Source organism: Petaurus breviceps, unplaced genomic scaffold (assembly GCF_028583685.1).
Source record: "Petaurus breviceps papuanus isolate PSGF00001 unplaced genomic scaffold, PetGlider_PUasm1.0 139, whole genome shotgun sequence".
Classification (NCBI taxonomy): domain Eukaryota; kingdom Metazoa; phylum Chordata; class Mammalia; order Diprotodontia; family Petauridae; genus Petaurus; species Petaurus breviceps.
In genome coordinates this window covers 20,090,395-20,109,735 of record NW_027185697.1, presented here as the reverse complement: position 1 = coordinate 20,109,735, position 19,341 = coordinate 20,090,395, and the positions used below count along the sequence as shown (strand labels likewise).

The 19,341-nt window shown below is 35.5% G+C and overlaps 1 pseudogene; it reads right to left on the bottom strand.

The window, feature by feature from the left end:
* Positions 1-14,488: 14,488 nt before the first annotated feature.
* Positions 14,489-15,258, bottom strand: LOC138146254 (frataxin, mitochondrial-like; annotated as a pseudogene).
* Between the last annotated feature and the right edge of the window lie 4,083 nt (positions 15,259-19,341).

The following is a 19,341-nucleotide window of genomic DNA, read 5'->3' as shown; positions in this document are numbered from 1 at the left end:
AAAGAACCATAATGAGACAAATTTATTTTTCTGGTGACCCATTTCTGCCATTTTAAGAGAAAATTATACACACATATATAATTTATACACAAATAAGAAATTCAAATCTTCTGTAACATACAATAAAAATGTGTACATTCTGTCTTTAGTTGCAAAGGTAACATTTATGAATGTAAAGCAAGACAGATTAAACCAAAACTTAAAAAAAATAAGATGGCATATACTAAGTCCTTAGTAAGGACAAAGTACATTTTCGGAATGTCTCAAAGACTTGCATTAGGAGGAATTATTTGATGTATTATTTTAAGAAAAAATTTTCAAATTTTTGGAAGGCAATATAGTAAAGTTGATGAAACAATTCTCCCAAATTGGGAAAAGCTCTCTGAGATACTTATAATCTCTGTGATGCTGGGTGATAGAAGAGCCTGACATTCTTCCTCTAAAAGGTGCAAGTAGTGAAATGAAGAACATGATTTGCTTCAGATGGCACTGATATTGCAGGGTTGCAAGAATTGGACATAAAGGACCCTGTTTATGTTAGATATTTTTAGAGTTAAAACTCCCTTTGGTATTTACATGTATCTATTTATCTGTCTGCATAACACTATATAGATATCCATATCAATGTAATATATATATATATAATGTATTACATGTTGCATCTATATAGACAGACATCTCTCTCTCTATATGTGTGTGTGTGTGTGTGTGTACTTAAAGATATCTAGTCAGAAAGAAGATAGATGCATAGACTAGATACAGTGAAAGACAAACTAGATAGATGATAGAGAGAAAGGAAGGAAGAAAAGAAGGAAGGAAGGAAGGAGGGAAGGAATGAGTAACAGAAGGAGGGAAAGAGAGGAGGGAATTAAGGAAGGAAGTAGGTACTGAAATTATTTTCACTATTTTACAGATGGTGAAACTAATATCCGGAGAGGGAACATTTTTCACAATATTCTTCTGGTTAGTAAGAGGTAGATGAATGAATTTTAAACAGGCCTTTCCATGGCACTCACAACCTCCATTTTCTTCTGGCTTCACAGTGGGTGCTTTAGCTGTTATGCCACACCCTTCATTTTTGAGACCAGTGAGTTAGACTGTTAGTTAAACATTGTCCTTACAATGGGGCATTGGGAAGTCAGCACTACATTCCCAGTTTTCTCTGACTAAAATAGACTGCAAAGCATCACTATTTCCCTTTCCTTAGAAGATATGACTCTTTAGATACAATAGAAGCTTGGTTTCCTTTCTGGAGATATATATATATATATATATATATATATATATATATATATTTAGGTAGAGTGGTAAATTCTACAGTTAGACAGTGGACCCTTCAGAACAATGACTCTGAAATTTAACATGACTTTTGATGTCAAAAATAATTTCATGAGCCTCAATTTCCTTGCCTACAATTTGGGAATGAAAATTACCTTTGTTATCTAGCTCAGGGTCATGGATAGGAAAGTGCTTTATAAATTGAAAATAACTATGATATATGTGTGATGCTTCATTTGTTCTCAAAGGCATGGCTTACATTCTAAACATTTGGCTTATCTAGTGAAAACATGGGAAAAAATCTGTAGTGGAAAGATCAAATCAGAGACAAGCATCATAGATTTATGGCAACCTGTTCAATGAGGCTTCTTTCTCAAGTTAAGGTGTAAAGGAAAAGCAATTTGAGTTTACTTGAACCCGAGGAGGGCTGCCATCATCTTCAGTAGAACTGAGGAGAAGGGGCTGTTAAGAACACGAAACTTTGGATGCTATTTCTGGCTTTACTCCTGGTTTTCTTTGTCTTTATATGCTTGACATGTCACTCCGGTCTCTGGAGGGAACCAGCCAGAATCTGCCTAATATGTTAGAAATCCATTACAATACAGCTCATTAATTCACACATTCAGACATTCTCTGGGTCAAATCACATCACACCCCTGTCCCAAAGTTAACTATTCAATACAAAAGTCTTATGTAATATCCTAGCTAAGAGAAAGGAGTTCTCTTCCTCTCAAACCCAGTGTTATATGCCACTTCATATCAAGTTGCTAATGCAGATGCATTAATGACACTTTAATCTTTTATTTTTTATTTTTTGCCTTTTTGGAGGGAAGTTGGGATTAAGTAAACAAGGTTACATGGCTACGTGTGTGTGTGTGTTAAGTGTCTGAGGCCTGAACTGAACTCAGGTCCTCCTGACTCCAGGACCAATGCTTTACTCACTGCGCCACCTAGCCATCCTTACTTTGATCTTATTGATGTGGAAATTGCATGCATTTAGACATTTTGCAAATATTTAAATTACATGACACACATCCATGTACTGCCATAAAGGAATAACATGGAAAGATAAGTTCATAGAAGGGAACATGCATTTGCTAAGGACCTACTATGTGCCAAGTACTGTTAAGTACATTACAAATATATCTGGATTGGGGTAACCACTCTATGAGCTTGGCTTTTCCTAAATTTCTTTCTTAATTTTACATTTTGAGTAAAACCCTCTCACATGATAAACAGCTGCTGGTGGCAGCCAGGTGGCACAGTGACTAGAGGGTTAGACTTAAATTAGGAAGACCTGAATTCAAATAATCCCACAGACATTTATTTAATGGGTGAACCAGGACAAATCACTTCAACTAATGCCACATCAGCTTCCTCTTTAGTAAAATAGGGAGCATGATAAAATTTAACTCACAAAGTTTTGAGGACCAAATGAGATAATACATTTCAGGCAATTCATAAAATTTAACATTCATTAGAAATGCTAGTGATAACTATCATCATCATCATCATCATCATCATCGCCATCATCATTATCATTCCCTCCTCCTCCTCATAAGGTCGTACATCATGTTCAGTACATGACAAAGCCAATGTTGTTTTCTTCCAATCAGACCTTACTCTGGGGGTCTCCAAGTAATTCTTTGTTTGTCATGTGGTCTTTTTGTCCACAGCTTTAATCATAGTTTCTCACACATGGTAAATTCTATATACGAACTAGTGTTTTTTTTTTAATAAAATCTAAGCACAATCATGAAATAATAGTTTAAATTGTATAGAACTCTATGTTTGCAGACACCCAATATCCGCTCTCAGCTGATCCTCAAAACAACCCTCTAATTTATGTATTATTATTCTTATCCCAATTTTCAGACTAGGTACTTGAGGATTTGAAGAGTTATATGACATTGTCAAGAAGTAGAGTAAATAGATTTTTGTTTCATTTCATCCTCTGTAGAAAACAAGTGAGATTGAAGAAAATATTATTATTATTCACATTTTATAGGGGAGAAATTAGATTTAAAGATACATGCAATATTCAAGATTACAGATCTATAAATTATTAAACCTTGGCTAGGTATTTCAGCTCAAAAGTTTAAAATTTTCCCTTATAACTGATTTCTCTCTTCTCACATATATGCCTTATCCATTTGATTTATATTTAAATATTCAATTAATGTCATAAAAAATAAAGAAATCTAACCAATGTGATATTATTGAAATTCTCCAAGTTCCATTTGCCTTTTTAAGTTGTATTTTCATGACTAGCATAGAAAAACAAGGTTTTAAAAAATTTGAAAGTAGTAATTAATGAAAGTGTCACCTTAAACCATTTGTGATGTGAAGTTTCCATTCACTACATAATGGTGGAGACAAAAGGAGAGAAAAATGGAAGTTCACTAGGGAAACTAGTGATGTGTAGCTCAACCTTCATTCACAAGCCATCTTCTTGTTTGCATGTTTTCCCCCTAAGTTAATTCCTGACTTCCCAAGGTATGAAGATGAACAAAAATTAATAAACAATGAAAGAAAAAAATATTGACTACAGAATACTGGAGAGGGAAGGTGTTCAAAATAGGCAAAATATAAATGAAGTCTAATAAATGAGTTAAAATATCTAGTGTTTTAAATGAAGTCAACATAGCCAAAGAAGGGGAAAAAAATCCTCTCTTTCATTCTTTCATTGTTCCAACATAATTAGTTAATTCAAGAAAAATAGAGGCAGTGTCATGCAGTAGATACAACAACAACAATGATTATTTTGCACATACAAAGTACCAGGAAGTATGCTAAGCACTGTGCAATTATTATTCTAATTAATCCTCACAAAAATTCTGGGAGATTTTGTTTGTTTGTTTTTTTCTGTATTTCAGTCTTGCCTGATCCTTTGTGACCCCATTTGGGGTTTTCTTGACAAAATTAAGGGAGTAGTTTGTCACTTCCTTCTCCAACTCATTTTACAGATGAGGAAACTGAGGCAAAGTGGATGAAGTGACATGGTCAGAGTCATAAAGCTACTAAATGTCTGAGGTTAGATTTGAACTCTGGTCCTGTTGACTCATGGCCTCATGCTCCACATACTGACCTACCCAGCAACTTCATCAAGTGCAGCTGATTCTCCTGAATCTTACTTTTGTCAGATTATAAGAAACCCCCGAGATAGATTTATCTCTTTTCAACTGCATGGTTTGTGAAATGCAGAATTTTCTAATGTTTTTCTCCTAATGACTATCAGAGATGCCAAGTCCTATGGTTTAGTGTATCTCTTAACTTTCAGTTATCAAGCTTGTACACATAAGAGAAACCCACATCATAATAATACATACCTCACAGACCTTTGAATTTCTCCAGGTTTTCTAACCATGTTATATGCATCATTTAATTTGAGCCACCCATCCTTAGAAGATGTATGCTATTATGATGAGCATAGAAAACTGACTCAGTGGGGTTAATTGATTTAGCTAGAATCACACAACTTTTAAGTACTGGAGGCAAAATTTGAATTTGCATCTTCCTGAATCAAAGTCAATCACTACAGATTATTCAGCCTAAATCCTTAATTTTAAATAAAAAGAAAGAACCCTGGAGAGGCCAAGTGACATACAGTTTCCCCACCACTTAGGAAGAGCAGGTAAAAGGGGAGAAGGTATTTCTTTCCTTTTCCCTATTTTCTTCCTTGATCTCATCTTTGGCAGATGTTTTCATTCAATTTCTTTCTCAGTGGAACTTGAGGCTTTCAATACACCGGCTTCTTTTATTAAAGAGATACTTGTGGCTTCTTTTATTTCTTAAGACATCTGTGGCCTCCTGGCCAGTTAATATCCTGAAATTAAGGGTTTCTATGCTGCAAGCTCCCAACTTTATGAATGTTTAAGCAAGGCTCAGAGTAAGTATCAGTCATCCCAAAGGTGATCTACTCTGTTCTGATTACCACATATGGAATATAATTTTCAGTGATGAGTATCATATTTTAAGAAGTGAATTGACAAACACACAATCCCTGAAGGCAGAACACGTCCATATGGAGAGCTTTTTAAAGACTATTCTAAAACATAATCAGTTCTAGGCAAGACTATGACTGAAAAGAACCCTTCAGTTGTGATTCACTTAGCAAGCTTGGTGCATATGGGTCTTTAGGAGTGTTGTATCATATATTAAATTCCTCATGCAAAAAAAATGTTATGCTGTAATTGGTACTTGTTTTTTAAGCTGAAACTACTTCAGTATAAAGTAGTTGTCAGTGTGTCTTTAAGGGCAACCTGATTTCAAGAAGAAACCTGTACATGACTGAATGAATAATTCATTAGGTGTGATCTGCTAAGACCTGTGGAAGCCAAGCTGCAAATACTACTTCCACAGAAGCATTCAGGGGAGTACTCTTTTTAACAATGGGAGAGATGACTTGAAAACTTAATGTCTATAAGTACAGTGATATTATTTTATTCATAGAATATAATCAAGCAATGCAGGATGTATTTTGTAACTTGTGGTAAATAACTAGCCATTTATTCCCCAAACATTATGGTTTGAGCATTCTAGCATTTGGTCAAAAAAATCTTTTACCCATGCACATGGCGAAGGCTCCCACTTGGATGGTCTTCATATTCACATAGGTGAGAGGATTTGGGAGACTTTTTTGGTGTAGAAATACTTGGTTTAAGAAACTTGAAATCTAAACGTACTACTCTTATTAGCACACCTGCTGAATTAGCATATATATGGAGTGATAATTACTTCTAGGGTTGCCCCTTGTATTTTTCTTAGGCAGAGTTGGAAAGAAATGGGGCAAGGTTGGACAGGATAACTTCAAAGCCATTTACTTATCGGGATTCTATTTTTTCCCTTGAAAATATACCAACACAATGCCAGTTTTATAAGGGAGAATGAGCTTTAGGTTCATCCAAGTGACATGCTAATGCTGTCAATGATTTAAAATATATTTGCCCATATAAATGCAATTTGCTCATATAATAAATAGATGTTGTTTCATTTGCTTTAACATAGGATATAATTATCTAATTGTGGGCATTTAAAGAAAGATGAAACAGGATGAGTATATTAATAACAAATTATACTCCAAAAGAATTTTGACATCTCCTAGATCTAGGCAAAACTGTATACCTTCAAATATTTGGAAGACTAATTTATACACTAGGGATTAATTTTGACCTCTTTGACCCAAAAATGGAACCTAGAGTAAGATGAAAAAATTTGATAAAGTCAGATCCAGACTCCATGTATGGAAAGACTAGACAAATGTATTTTGTTCTTGGAGACAAATATAGTTATTCCAAAAAGAAATGGATGGACATGTGATGGAAAGTACATCTCATCCTTGAAGATCTTTGAACAAAGACAATAAAGAATTATGAGGATTCTTTTCCACATATCAGTTTAAGTAAATGACCACTAAGGTCCCTTTCAATTCTGAAATGTGTTATGAAAAGCCCTAAATTACAGGCTTAATGATAAATTCATTGAATGGAAAACAAATCAAAAGAAAACACAAAACATACACTTACTCAATGTACAAGACATAGACTACTCCATTCTTTTTTTGTTTCCTTTTGCTTTTGGAGGGCAATTGGGGTTAAGTGACTTGCCCAAAGTCACATGGCTAGTAATGGTATCAAGTGTCTTAGGCCAGATTGGAACTCAGGTCCTCCTGACTGCAGGGCCCATGCTCTGTTCACTGTAGCACCTAGGCTCCCTGATTATTTCATTCTTAAGATTTTAATTGAATGGAATATTTTGTCTTCATTTAATTAAAAACTTGATTTGATATAGAAATCTTACTTAGAATTGAAATGAACCTTAAAGTTATTTGGTCCATCCCATTTCATTTTACACATAAGAAAACTAAAACAAAAAAGGCCAAATGACTTCTAAGTCTATTGGGCAGCAGGTGGCAGATCCACGATATGACCACAATTCCTCAGACTCTAGTTTCAATGTTCTCTTCACAGAACCACACCAGCCACTAGTAAAGTAAGAACTTGCAAAGAAATCAAAACAATGTAAACAATTTCAACACTTCTATAAAGCATCAGTTTCTCATTCTGAATGAATCTAGATTAATGACAATATATTTAAACCTTCTGCTTAAATAGTCAGAGGATACTATATGGTGGAAAAGAAGAGAGGCAGGTAGACTTAAAATTGAGGTGAGGGGTGAAATTCATCAACTTCATTCCCAGAATTGCTGTGGCTGGTTATCAAGGCAATATTTCTAGGAATGGCAGTAAATTACCAGCAAGGATAATTAATTGAAACTGACACTAATGGTGTACTCAGAAAAGCCAGTTTCTTTATCCATTAAAAAGGTCTTTATCTGATGCAGTCAACACCTCCTGTTACCTGTTTTGCTCTCAATCAATGAGATAGATCAGACCAGAATGCCAGTGGATATATGTTTTGGAAAAGAAATGATTTCATGATATGTGTTGAAATAAAAGTGCCCAGGATAGGCCCTGGCATTCAATTTCACCACTCTTATTTCTTGTCCATCATAGTGGCTAAAGGAAGTCATGAAACTGAGCTGCCTGGGCTGGGTAAAATTCCCCTCATTTGGAGTCAAATTGACCCACAAATCCCTTTCCTCCCACCCTGCATTCCTTTTAGCAGCTATTTCTCTTCAAGCCTCCAACTCACCCTGACCTGTCTCACCGAGCAGATAACTGTTTTCTTGAGATAGACTCCCCCCCACACACACACACATACCCATATGAACACATACCTCCAATGTCTCTACATATAGTGTAATTTAGATGAAAATTATATGGTACTGAATAAACTACCTCTAGCTTCTAATTCTGGAGTAATTTTAAACTATCTGCTTCCTTTATGTTCTTGCCAATGTGGACAACCCGTTGGCTCTGATCTTGTTCTGTCTGTCTGTAGTTAATGCCTTTTCCCATGCCTGTCATATGATATTACTGTTTCTTAAATAAAACATTCTTCTTTCAAGACCCTAATCTGGTTCTACCTTATATAAGTAATCTCCACTGATTCCTGCCCTCAGTTCATCCTGGGGAACATGATTTTCTTTCTCATCAAATTTTTTCTAAAGTTATTAATTATTTTTGCCCTCACTACTCCCCAAATAGATATTTATTTGTTAAAAGAAATAGTAGTAATTAAGATGATGATGACATTTATGAAACAATGTCAGGTTTGACCAGTATTTTTTTATACTGAAGAGACAGAAGTCAGGGAAGCTGAAGTGACTCACTTAAAGTAACAAAGACAAGTGGGAGGGGGACAGGGAGGACTCAAAGTCAGTGCTTCCTGACTCCAAGTCTAGTACTTGATCCAATGAATGCTATTATTTCCCTTATTTTGTGTTCTTTCCATTCCATTGATTTAGAAAATGAGGATCAGAGTAACTAAGGGACTGCCTCATGGCCATATATCCAGTGAGGTTTATAGGTACCATGTGACTAATATGATTCTTTTCCTCAAGCTTGGAAATTGTTCCATGTCACAGAGACTCCTTAGTAGAGGGTGGTTAAACACAGGACCAAGGCCATATTGTATCTCCAGTGCTTAGCAGAATATTTTATTCATTGTATATGCTTAATCAGTTTTCTTAAATTAAATTGAACCAGAAAAGAAATACCACCAGATTATTTTATCTGTCTATGTGTTTCAGCCAATTGTTGTCTCTGTCACTGTCTGACTCTTTTGCTCCCTCTAGCTCTGCTCCCATTTTTTCTGTTTGTGTCATTTTATCTCTATACATTTGTCTCTGTATCTACCTCAATTTCTTTCTCTTTGCCTTTATCTGTGTCAATACTCCACTGTTTCTTTTGCCATCTCTATATTTCTGTCCCTCTTTCTGTCTTCTATTTCTTACACACACACACACACACACACACACACACACTCACACATACACACACCTTTATTTTTGCACTCTTTTCTAGCTCATAAATGATTTCCTTAATTCCTTAGGTAATAATAAATAAATTTATATTTTCAATATCCCTTCACCCCAAAAAAACTTTTTATCCTCCATGTGCAATGAGCTATTTGAGTGTCTGCCAGAGACTTAATAGATTGTCTGTTTTTGTACTTTGGCAAACAACAGCAGAAAGTGGTAATTAACAGGTAACTCCAACTCCTCCAGCTCAGAAAAGAGATCTCTTCTATATTTGAGAAAAGTATATTTTATTTCATTGGTAAATTAACCAGACATCATGATTATAAGAAGTATTTTTAGTTCATGTTCCTTTCTTAGGTTGTTTATCCTTTTATTTAGCTATTTATTTATTATTTTATTTAGTCTTTAAGGAGTCTACACTTCTAATATTAACTAGAAAAAAAGAAAAAAAATAATAGTTGACATTTGCATAGCATTTTTTATGTTACAAAATACATTTATATATTTAATTGGTAGAATGAACTTCTTGAAGGCAAGAATATATTTTTTTTTCCTTTTCCTTTTTTCCTTTTGCATATTCAGCACTTAGGGACACTGTATGACAAAATTAACTCTTGTTTTATGTCTTTCTGGGCTGAGTTATTAAATATCTATTGGATTGGCTTATTGTATATTACATGGGATCATTCTAACATAATTGTGGTTTAGGTAATGCAGAAATTACCATATTTAATAAAATATTGTCTTTTTAATAGATGGAGGTGGATATGAAAGATATTGTATAGCTTTTCAAAACAAAATCCTCTGTTTCATTGATTATTGGAATTCCAACATTATTCAGTACTTTTTTTAATAATTAAATTTTACTTCCCTAACTACTTCTCCATGAATGCTTTATTGTGAATAAGTGTATCCTACATCATCTAATCATAGATTAAGAGTAAGAATAGATCATAGTTGTCATTATATTCCAAGCTAAAATTTTGCATGAAAGAAAACTGAGTACAGAAAGGTTGTGATGTACTGAGAGGCACGTAATAAGTAAGTGTATAAAGTGCAATTGTACCCCAGATATTCTTCACTATAGATTCAATGCTCTAGCTAATACAATAATATTCCTTTCATTTGTGACTGAATTGAATTTTTATGACTACAACTCATTCCCTAATTGATAAATAGTCAAAATATATGAACAGTATATTTTCAGATGTAGAAAATAAAGCTCTCTATAGTCACATAAAGTGATATAAATCACTATTGGTTAGAAAATGAAAATTAAAACAACTCTGAGGTACTACCTCACACTGATATTATTGACTAATATGACAGAAAAGGAAAGTAACAAATGTTGGAGATGTGGGATAATTAGGACACTAGTGAATTGTTGGTAGAGGTGTGAACTGATCCAACCATTCTAGAGAACTATTTGAAGTTATGCCCAAAGGGCAATCAAACTGTTCATACCCTTTCATGTAGTAATACAACAGCTATATCTTTATTCCATAAAAATCATAAAAAGGGAAAAGGATCTTTAGGTACAAAAAAAATTATAGTAGATCTTTTTGTGGTGGTCAAGAATTGGAAATTGAAGGAGGGCCCATCTACTGGGGTATGGCTGAACAAGTTGTGGTAAATGAATGTAGTGTAATACTATTGTGCCTTAAGAAATGATGTGCAGACAGATTTAAGAAAAAAAACAACAATAACCTTGAAATACTTACATGAATTGATGCTGATTGAAGTGATCAGGGCCAAGAGAACATCATGCACCGTAATAACCACAAAGTACGATGGTCACCTCTGACTTAGCTCTTCTCAACAATATGATGCTCCATGACACTTCCAAAAGACTTATGGCAGAACATGTTATCCACATCCAGAGAAAGAACTATGTAGTTTGAATGCAGATCTGACCATACTATTTTCACTTTAGTGTGTCTTTTCCCTTTTGTTCTGCTTCTTCTTTAACATCATGACTAATATAGAAATGTGTTTACATGATTGTATAAGTGTAACCTATATCCAATTTTTGCTGTCTTGCAGAGGGAAAATGGAAGGGATGCAGGAAGAAAATATATTTGTAACTCAAAATCTTATAAAAATGAATGTTGAAAACTCTCTTTCCATTTAATTGGAAAAAATATAACTTACAAAAAACAATTGTAGGGGAAATAATAATACATTGTAATGGTTCAAACACAGACATATATAATGGCCAAATATGTCTCGATAATTTGTAGGGAGTTAAATTTCATCGAATGTTAAATGGTGTGTGTCTGGTCCAAGTCAATTTGGAAAATTTACCTTCAATGCCTGTATGTGGTTACACATGCACACACACAAACACACAGATACACACACACACACACACACACCCATCCTGGGATGAACACATGACCACAGGTTCAGATGTATATCTTTGGGCAATTCTTTTAGATTTGAAAGGACCACCCTGAAGAATACATCAGGCTACCCTACCTGATGCTTGGAGGCTTCTTAGTCTAGAAAGATCCTCTAGCTCCATGTAAACCAACTTCACCTGTTCTCATTATGTATTCCTGTACTGCTCTGTCTGAAAGTTATTATCCATATCTTAGTAAAGAAAATACCTGCTTATAAATTTAGTCTCTGATTGCTACATTCAACAGATTTATTCCCCTTAAATGCCTACTTTAACTAATTATTCTTTCTAATTAAGTACTAAACTCAGGCAATTCTAGGTTTTGAAGGATACATTGTGTGAAAAAGTTGACCCTGCTATAATGTGGTGTTTTGGGATAGAACACCCCTTCCCTCAAAGTCCCCACTCTTAGTTAGCTATTGCTCAGTATTTCTTCACATCTTTTGAAAGGCAAGTCATTCATTTATTCTGAAATCACAGATGGGGAAATTTATTCTTCCTCCCAAAATACACTCTAGGCTATTATTCTCTTCTGCAAAAAGAAAGACTTGGCATTCCCAAAAGGGAATATTGCTTGAGTAGAAAGCAAAATGGAATCCCAATGGAAATTATTCCATTACTTGTCACCCTTACTAGGTCCTTTTGAAGCTCATATAGAAAAAGATTAAAGTCTACATTAAACTACTAGCATCATTGGGTCTGATTATATACTTCTGATTGAAAAGAGAGAAGCCATCTATTTACAAATGTTAGATTTCCTCTAGCTCTTATTTTTTAGCATGTGTATCATAACATCCTTGCTCAATTTGAAAATTCCAAAAAAAATCTCAAGATAGAAACAACATCAAACTTTCATTTTATTAAATAACATTGTATTTTTTAATTCAATAAACAAATTGGTGCTATATAAGTTAAGTTTTCCAGATATAGTAAGCATAGAGGAATTCATACATCTCTATAAAAATTGCCTGGTATTTTAAGCATTTCTAAACTTCATGAAATCATGGGGGGGAGGTGTGGGTATGGACAAAAGTTTTGTTCTTATTACAGCTAAGAGGAAAAAGAAACTTTCAAAAATAAAGACACAATTTAAGAATAAATTATTTAAAAAAAGAATATTCTAAGATTGGAATTCAGATTTCTTGATAAAATCATATAACTCATAGATTCTTGGTCAGTGACAGGGTAGACCTCCCCAAAATTAATGAAGGCAGAGATTGCAAGTAATTTGAAGAATCATACCTTTATATGTCTTCACAAAATTGCATGAAGTATAGGTAGATTGCTAATTGAACTAGAATTTCATTCACATAGGCAGATTTGATTTTAGAACTGTCACTTAGACTTGGTGGGATGGGACCCACGATTAAAATATGATGCTGGAATATGATATGGATATGATAGCAATACACACACACATATACACACATATGTTTAAGGGATAAAACTTGTTAAAATGGATAAATATGATGTAGAGAATTTAAAAATTAATAGAAGGAAAAAATGAGTTTTCTTTCAATGAAAGCATGTTAGAGTCCACTCAAACAGATATATCAAGATTGTTGTGCATCCTATACTATAAAGATGAAACTTCTAAAAGTTACTGAAGAGATAATTCTCTCAAGGTTCTTATGCTGGTCAGAAAAGGGCACCAAGGAAAGATTAATAGAGTCATGCAATGATTCATTAAGATTGCCAGCAGTCCTTCATAGGCTGAAGTTGAAATACATAGAAAGCTCAGCAATTAATTTCTCTTTCTGTCAAGCCTTCCTTCTCATTCTGCCCCCACCCCAACACACACACAATCTCTCTGAGAAAGCACAGTCCTTCATTCATGACTATCCTATATGCCTGGAAAGAGAGAGCAATGAGAATTCCAATGAAATATCCAAGAAGCCAGTGGCACCCAGCCAGCTTCCCTTCACCTTAAACCATAGGTGAATGCCATAAATTTGAAATACTGAATTTATGTGCTCAGAAGCATTTGATAGAAATACTACAAATGGAGAAGTACCTTTGGGATTTCTACCAAGATTTGATTTAATTAGTCTTAGGAAGTACTCTGTTCTGTCAAGGCATTTGTCCTTTGCTGTCAGAGCAATAATCACCAATTTCCTTGCACATCCACCACTCCTACCTCACCCTCCACTTAAGAAATTCATAATTGACTTAGAATAATAAGAATGAAAGCCTTAAATAAGACTATGATACTTTTAAATGACCTGATAAAATGATAATCAATTTATCATTTATGCCTCACTTTCATTCATAATCGCACATCCTAGATTCTGAACCCCTCCACTTCATAGCCAGTGTTTGGTTTGCTCTCATTCTCAACAAGTTAAGAGAAAAGATTAATCTTTGACAATGTTCATTTTATTTTATTTTTTTTAAAGAAATTGGGGTTAAGTAACTTGCTCAAGGTTACACAGCCAGTTATTTCTGGGTGTGGTGCTAAGTATCTGAGCCCGGATTTGAACCCCAGGTCATCCTGACACTGGAGCCAGTGCTTTTACTCACTGCACCACCTGGCTGCCCCTAAGCAATGTTCATTTTAATGTAAATGAGCAACAAAAGTGCAAATTTTAGTTTCTACTTTTGTTTTTTATTCTCACATAAAATATTTAAATTTTATGAAAGTAAAGGTAAATTTGTGTACTAAGCATATCTTAGAAATTTTAGGGGTGGCTAGGTGGTACAGTGAATAGATCATTGGCCCTGGAGTCAGAAGGACATGAGTTCAAATCTGACCTCAGACACAACACAAAAAACTAGCCATTTGGCCTTGGATAAATCACTTAACCCCAATTGCCCCTCCAAAAATTAAAAAAAAAATTCAGATTAACTTCATGCATTTAATGTTCTTTCATTCTGTTTTTTTTAGGTCAAAAATATATATTCTTTTCACATAAACTATTACATAAAATGAAGCTAAATGTTTGGAGGGAGCTTAAGAGGAAAAAAACATATTCAGGCTCAGAGGAGAGAGGTACTCTTTGTCTACAGCTTTCAGCATCTTTAAAAGTTAGACTTTTGTCCATTGCCTTTTCCAGAACAGACCAGGGAAGACATGTCTAATTGAGTTTTGAAGGCTTTAGAAAACTCCATTTCCAGTAGTTCATGGAGGAACATTCCATCATGAGCCTACACCCAATTCTTCCCTGTCCAGTCGTAGCGTTTGGGACCACTGGATGGAGAAGACAACCAGATTCGCTTGTTAGGGGACTGTTTGTTGATCACATAGGTTCCCAGGTCTCCACTGAGCTTTACTAGAACACCATTCACAAATGAAACATCGTAATCCTTGGATGTGTAAGTCTTGTCTCTGAGATCTTCAAAAATATATGCTAAGGAGTGCAGTGTTTCCTCCGCAAGTTTTTCATAACTGGTTTCATCTAGTTAGTTTTTGCCACCCAATGTTCCTGTTTTCCTCAAATTCATCATATGAACACTGTTTTTTGACCTTTGGAACTTGGCCTCTGAAGCCCTGGAACTGAGAACTCAACTGTCCCAGACACCAGGAAGCCACAGCTCCAGCCCCTGTCCCCAGGGGACCTGCCTGGGCTGGGAGGCTGCAGAGCTCAGCCCTCCTAGGCCTGGTTGCCAGCTGGGGCAGGGAGCTCGGCCCAGCCCCAGCTCTGCAGGGCCTCCACTGTGCCGCCTGCTACAGCGCTCCCAGCCTGGGCCTCCACATCATGTTCTTTCATTCTTGAGAGGTGGTATCATAAAAAGAAAGTAACCGGAAGATCCAGAATTGTGTACCAACTGAGAAAGTAGGCAACTCACTCAACTTTTCTTATCTTGTGTTTCTTCATCAACAAAGAACATTCTCCTCATCGCCCCAACACACACACACACACACACACACACACACACACACACACACCTAGAGGGGAGAAAAGAGGGAGAGAGAGAGAGAGAGAGAGAGAGAGAGAGAGGGAAAGAAGAGAGAGAGAGAGAGAGAGAGAGAGAGAGATGGAGTATTAACACTTTCAAGTGTCAGATTAAATAGACAAAAACCTAAATAATTTATGTTTGTCAGAATACTTTTATTGTGAAATTGTGCCTTTTGTGAAACAAAATGGAAGTTAAACATTTCTCTAACGTTTCTAAGAATATTCTAAACTTTTTTTTTTTTATTCTCCACTTTCTAGGGGAAATAACGTTTACAAACAAATCCCCTAAATACTAATCATTATCAATGTCGTTATTGTATTTAGGGGGGGAATCATAAAACCATTCTATCATGTGTGGTTTTTGTTGTCATTACTAGAACCACTAGCATCACCTCCCTAAGAGAAAGGAAAAACGAAGCATCTCTAACATCCTCAACACTACCACCACTATCATCATAATCAACAACTTTCTTACATTATCTCCTTAATCACCTTCATCATCCTCTTCCTCCTCCTTCAGTAGCACCACCATTAGCATTTCTATAGTTTTACCTCAAAAAGGAAAGAGATTGTAACAAGTTTAGCTTTGTATTCCAGGGGATTTAAAAAAAGGACTGGTTTCTTTCCTTCCTCTTCTCCTTTTCCTCAATCTTTTTCTCTTCATTTTCCTCTAACCATTCCTTCTTATTGCTATCTTTTTTCCTCATTACAAGACAATTCAGTATTATTATAAGTCATAATCCTGCTCGCATTTTTGTTTGTTTTATGCCTTATGGATTATTGTGAGATGAGAAAAAAATCCCCACTGTTTTCAGTAATTGAATAAATGTATAAAGATTTATGTGCATCTATGGTAAGCTCACTAAATGAGCCTTCATTTCATCTTCATTAGCTTACAGGACAGAGAGGATGCCACATACCTCATTGACTTCACAGTTATTTTAATTTCTTTTACAAGTTTACAAGTTACAATATTTTGAAACCTATTTCACAAATGTTAGACATTATAAGTATTCAGGACATGACATTTATGTAAATATGGATTTTTCTGTGACGATCATCAGTACCACTGTCATTTTCTTGGTGAATAAATTAGATTGAAGCCTTTTGGATCCTTATGACAAAGTCTTTGAGGAAGAGTTTGACTTTAGATGCCATGACTTGCTTGGTTGTTTGGCCCACTTTGGGTTACCACTGCGTGTCAAAAAAAGAAGTAGCCATTGACAGTCTTATAAAGTTCAACATACTAATAAGTTCAAGGAAAATTTATAAAGATACTTTATAAATGGACTTTTAAATGTGTAAACATAATATACATGAACATTATATGTACATGGATTACATATACACAGGATTGCTGTCAGTGTTTGTCCTTCAGTCTCCAAGAGGACCATGCGATCAGGGAGGTGATGCCATAAAATGCAAGTGAATTCGATTGAAGTGAGGAAGGGCTGCACAAAGGCACCAGATTCACTTTCTTCTGTGCAGTTATCTGAGTCTAGTGGCAAGATCCACATCAAAAGGACTGGAGATGACCCCAGATACATACACATATATTTACATAGACATACCTTTCACCTCTCCTCTTTCATTTCTCTCCCTCCTTTATATCGCTATTTCTATCTCTGTTTTCTCTTAAACATCTATCCTCTATGGCTTTCTCATAGTGCTTTCTTCTCAGCACCGAAATTTCTGCTGAGATATTTCATGATCTCATCACCAGAGAAAATTGACATGCAAGGTACAGAATCAGTTCTCAAGCTCTAAGTGTTGCCATGACATTCTCCAGTTCAGGCAAGGTCTTCGGGTACATACATCTCTGTGTTTTTTTCTCTGTGTCTCTCTCCCACTCTTTGTCTCTGCCTCTGTCTTTCTCTTATTCTTCAGTTCTCTCCAGATCCTGCTCTGTCTCTTTTGTCTCTGCAGTTAATTACAGTGAAATAACAAGAGACTGGAAAATCTTGCGGGATTCCTAGGTTCCATTCCCAGCTCTTATACCAGGAAGATTTGAGAAGTTGCAAAGCCTGCCATCTCTCTGGCCATCAGCTTTGTCTTCTACGGTGAAGGGAGTGGATGGCCCTTGGAGGGCTACCTCCCCATGTTCTTATGTCCCTTCTGTTTGACATCGTTCTTTCCTACTCTGATATATAACGTTCTCATTTCTCTAACCTGTGAACATTCTATGTTTTAAGTTCCCCTACTCCACTTATATTTGTTCTAATTTCTCTTCCAGGTCTGAGGTCTCTTCCAACTCTAACATTCTTTGCCCTAAAACAGCAACAAGGCTACATGTGGTCCACAATACCTGCAAATGCTCCCTGAACTAGACTAAGATGTAATTGGGGAAAAAATATTAATAAAGTAAATCAAATGCAATGGGATATTGATAACATTACATATTTAAAACTAAGGCAATATGCAGACTGCAGGAATCCTTAGGTCCAAAACAGTGGCCTTATTTCCATTTGAGTTTGACACCATTGCTCTAAGACACTTACAAACTCTCAAACTGAGTGTATAAAGTTTCAGATTTAGCTAAGAATGGTAAAGCTTATGGTGGATTTACAGCACCTGCATTGGTTTGAAAAGAAGCCTTTGGCTACAAGTCTGGAGGGCTGGCCTCCTAACTCTGCTACTATTTGACTGGGTGAAACAGGGTGGGATGGGGCAGAGGCTTCCCCTCTATAGTACTCTGCTTTCTCTGACCTGAAATGATGCCTGAACTTTCTTCTAGCTGAAAGATTCGGTGGTTCTGTAAACATGAATAGTTCTTCTAGTAAAACAATCTGGCAAAAAAAGTAAAACTAGACATTGGAGCACCTCATTAGAATTTCCACAACACTTTACTTTTTTACTTCCTTAAGCCTCCCAATAATCTTTAGAGATTTATTTCCCCTATTTTACAGTTCAGGAAAGAGACTGTTAATATATGCAACAGTGGGAATATAACCCAGATCTAGACCAAGTCCAGGTCTAGGAAAGTAGTCTTTATATGAAAATGTCGTTGCCCCATTATGTTTTTCTTGGCAAAAGTACTTTGGTGATTTGACATTTCCTTTTCCAGAAGAGGAAAGTCAGGCAAACAGTGTTAAGTTATTTGCACAGAGTCCCACAGCTTGTAAGCATCTGAAGCTAGATTTGAAACCAGGAAGTGGGTTCTTCTGACTGCTCCAGGAACTCTATTCACTGCCACACCAGGTTACTTCCCCAATTTAACCTGGAAGCTTAGCAGCATGAATTGTTTAACAAAAAAAAAACCTGCCTCAATATAATGACATAGACTGGATTAATGGAGGAAAACTAAACAAAAATAATGCAGATAAAAGAATTCCGATTTTAAACTCATATGATCTGGTTTTAAATGCCAGATTTGCAATTTTCCTCTTAAGCGATTTTGAACACTCATCTCTCTGGCATTAATTAACTTAATCTGTAAAATGGGGGCTTTATACTAGATTACGTTTTGGGTATATATACTTGAATATATGTTAATATATGTGCATATATGTGTGATGCATAGACACGCACACACACATACACACATATCACCTTTTTATCATTGATCATCTTTTCTATGCATTTTTCAAGATATCACTCCGATCTTTTTTTCTTCCTTTATGCTTGTCCACTTTTTCTTCATCTCCTTTGATCTTCATCCAGGTCACATGTGGCAATCAAAGGTGCTCCCCAAATTCTGCCCAGGACAATTTTCTTTTCTATCTCTATATTATTTCAATTGGTAATTTCATCTGCTATCATGTATTCAATGATCACTTTCTATATGATTATCATATAGATATGGTCATCCCCCCACCTATACATGCATATATACATATAAATGCACACACATGTGTCTATGTGTGCTTATCTGAATCTCTCTC